This window comes from Elephantulus edwardii, unplaced genomic scaffold (genome assembly GCF_000299155.1).
Source record: "Elephantulus edwardii isolate Elephantulus edwardi_28Jun2011 unplaced genomic scaffold, EleEdw1.0 scaffold00046, whole genome shotgun sequence".
NCBI classification, from domain to species: domain Eukaryota; kingdom Metazoa; phylum Chordata; class Mammalia; order Macroscelidea; family Macroscelididae; genus Elephantulus; species Elephantulus edwardii.
This window is the reverse complement of record NW_006399796.1, coordinates 15,567,540-15,571,456: the sequence shown is the minus strand read 5'-3', so window position 1 is coordinate 15,571,456 and position 3,917 is coordinate 15,567,540.

Here is a 3,917-nt window from a genome sequence, read left to right as displayed (position 1 = left end):
AAAGTAGTATGTCAAGAATGCATCCTGTCTCCATACTTTTCCAATCTGTATGCGGAACAGATAATTCTGGAGTCTGGACTTTTTGAGGAAGAATGCAGCATCAGGACTAGAGGAAGACTCATCAACAACCAGTGCTATGCAGATGACACAACCTTGCTTGCTGAAACTGAGGAGGACCTAAGATGTTTGCTACAGAATGTCAAGGACTGTAGTCTTCAATATGAATTGAAGTTCAACATCAAGAAAACAAAAATTCTCACCACTGAGCCATTTGACAACATCATAATAGAGAAGAGATTGAGATTGTTAACAACTTTGGCTTGCTTGGTTCCACAATCAACACTCTTGGCACCAGCAGCCAGGAGATCAAGAAAAATTGCATTAGGGAAATCTGCAGTCAGGGACCTTTCCAAAGTGCTAAAGAACAATGATGTCAGTGTAAAGGCTAAAGCCATGATTCAGGTTATGGTCTTCACAATTACTTGCATTAGAGAGCTGGATAATGACTAAGGACGACAGAAGAAGAATCAATGTCTTTGAGTTGTAGCGATGGAGAAGAATTTTGAACATACCATGGACTACCAAAAGAATAAACAGGTCTGTCTTGGAGGGTGAAACCAAGCTCCTCCTTGGAACCAAGGATTCTGATGCTCCATCTCACATACTTTGGGCATGTGGCCCAGTCCTTGCAGAAGGACATCATACATGGAAAGGTGGAGGGACAGCAAAGGATTAGAAGACCCCAGATAAGATGGATTGACATAGTAACTGGGGTGATGTGAGTAAGTGTGTCGGACACAGTGAGACTGCTTCAGGATAGGGCAGGGTTCAGATTGTACAGGGTTCAGAGGTACATAGGGTTTCTATGAGTTTCAGATGACTCTATGGCTCATAAGAACAACCCGGCAGGTAGAGATGGTCAAATTATCCTTGTTTCAAAAACGTCAATTACTTAGTTTTAGGTGAAATTACTTAGAGTTTAGATTTAGAAAAATTTCCCCAGTAGAATTCTCAGAACATGTTATACTGGGGGGGGGGGGGAATATGTAGAACACTAGTAAACTCAGCTGGTAATAATATTTACAAAAATATCTACATAAATACCTTAAGTTCAACTTTGAAAATCCTAACTTTGATACTAATAGAAATAAAATAATAGTAGAGTTAACAAAATGTGTGTATTTGTATTTGTGTTTTGTGAAGGAATGTGGTTGGGACTTTTGAAGAACAGAGGATAAGAAATCTAAACTCTTATCTTCTATATATGCTGTGTTAGGTGTCATCCAGTTTACTACAACTCATAGTAACACTATATACAATGGATATGAACATAGCCCTGTCTTGTTCCATCCTCATTGTCTCCAGCATGCATAAGTTCATTGTTGCATTAGCTATTTCAATACATCTTATTGGAGATTTTTTTCTTTCACTGAGCCTCTTCTTTTCCCAGAATAAGTCCCCCACCCAAGAATTACTCCTTCTCAAAAATACAGCCAAAGTTGTTGTTGTTGTTAGATGCCATCGACTTAAGTACAATCCATAATGAGCAAGTGAACAAAAGATCTGAACCCGGTTCTATCCTGTGCCATCCTCACACTTCCTGACACACAAAAGCCCATTGCAGCAGTCACTGTGTCATTCCACCTGATTGAGGGTCTTCCTCTTCATTGTGAACCCTCCATCATTCCCAACATCATGTCATTCTCCAAGGAATAACACCTCCTAGCCACATGCCCAAATTATATGAGGTGAAATCTCATCATTCTTGGCTCCAAAGAGCACTCTGGCTTCACGCTCTTGAAGACCTATCTGTTCTCTTGGCCATTCGTGAAATGTTCAGTGCCCTCTTTAACACCACAGCTCAAAGGTGTCAATTCTTTTCTTTTTCCTTATTCATTGTCCAAACAAAAGGTTTTGCCTTTAAGGAACATGCTGGTTGCACTTCCTCCAAAACAAATTTGTTAGTTCTTTTTTACAGTTGATGGTGTATTCAAGGCTCTCTGCTAACACTACAGTGCAAAAAATTAATTCTTCTTCAATCTTCCTTATTCATAATACAACTTTCATATGCAAGCAATTTTTTCATATGAAGCAATCAAAAATACCAGCTGGTATTGACTCTTCTTTGGCCATTCATTGTCCAACTTCCAGATGCACAGGAAGCAATTGAAAATACCATGGCTTGGATCAGGTGTCTTTGTCTTTAGACTGATATCCTTTGCTCTTTATCAGTCTAGAAAGATCCCATTGGTCCAGTAGTTGAGATATTTGTTTTCTTTACTTTGAAATATAATCCATTTAGAGAGTTGTAGTCTTTTATCTTCTTCAGTAATTATTTCAAGTCTTCTTCACTGTAAGCAAGATTTTGTCATATACTTAACTCAGATTATTGGTATGTATTTCTTCAATCTTGATGCCATTATTCTTCTTCATAAAGCCCAGCTTCTTAAATTATTTTCTCAACATGCAGATTGAGTAAGTACAGAGAAAGAATACAACTCTGATGCCCAACTTTCCTGATTTAAACCATGTGGTTTTCCTTTGTTCTCATGGAACAACTGTTTCTTAGTCTTTCACATGAGCAAAACTAAGTGTTCTGCGATACCCATTCTTCTCAATGGTCATAATTTTTTGTGATCCACAAAGCCAAATAACATTGTATAGACAAGAAAATAAAAGTAAGCATTTTTTCTGATAATCTTTGCTTTCAGTCAAGAGCCATTTAACATTAGCAATAACATCCTTTATAACCTGGCCTCTTCTGATTCCTGCTTGAATTTCTGGTAGCTCCCTGTTGATACACTGTTCCAGCCATTTTTAAATATTCTTCAGTGAGGCTTTATTGCATGTGTTATTAATGACATTGTTTAATAATTTTGCAGGTTTTGGCAAAATTCAGATCTATTGTTCATAGGGTCACTATGAGTCATAGTGGACTTGAAATTATATAAATGAGCAATTATATAAGTAATATATAATTATATAGGTAATAGTAACTATTAGGGGGTCTCTGGTGGAGTAGTCTTGTGGGAAGTTTCACCATTAACCTAAAGTGGTACCTCTCTCGCAGTTCAAATCTAACAGTGACTCCACAAAGGTAAGATGGACAATAACCTCCTCATATTCAAGTTACAACCATAGGAAACTTAATGGAGGATAAATTATGAGTCAGTTATGACTTGATGGCAATGATTTTAGTTTCAGTTGGAAAAATAGCATCAAGATTGGAAGAAGACTCATCAACAACATGTGTTACGCGGATGATACAACTTTTCTTGAAAAAAGTGAAGAGGGCTTGAAGCACTTACTGCATAAGACCATCGACAACAGCCTTCACTATGGATTACATTTCAACATAAAGAAAACAAAAATCCACACCACTGAACCAAGATGGAGAACAGACTGAAAATGTCAACCATTTTCTTTTGCCTAGCTATACAATCAATACACAGTAACAGCAGTCAAGAAATAAAAAGTCATGTTGTATTGAGGAAATTGGCTGTCGAGAACCTCTCTGAAGTGCTATAAATCAAGGGATATCAGTTAAAGACTAGGATTCCTGATCCAACCCAAGATATTTTCAGCTGTTTCCTATGCATCTGAAAGTTAGACAATGAATAATGATTAGCGAAGGAAAAATGATGCCTTGAATTTTGGTATTAAAAAGAGTACTACATACCTCAAGAAGACAAAGGACCAATTGGCAGCATCAGGATGGATGGTGAAGAGATTGAGATTGTACACAGCTTTAGTTTGCTAGGCTCCATAGTCAACAACAGTCTTGGCACCAGCAGCCAGGAAATTAAAAGGCGCATTGTCATGGGAAAGTCTGCTGTTAGGGACCTCTCCAAAGTACTGAAGAGCAATGGTGTCTCTCTGGAGAGTAAGGTGCATCTGATACAGGCTATGGTCTTCAC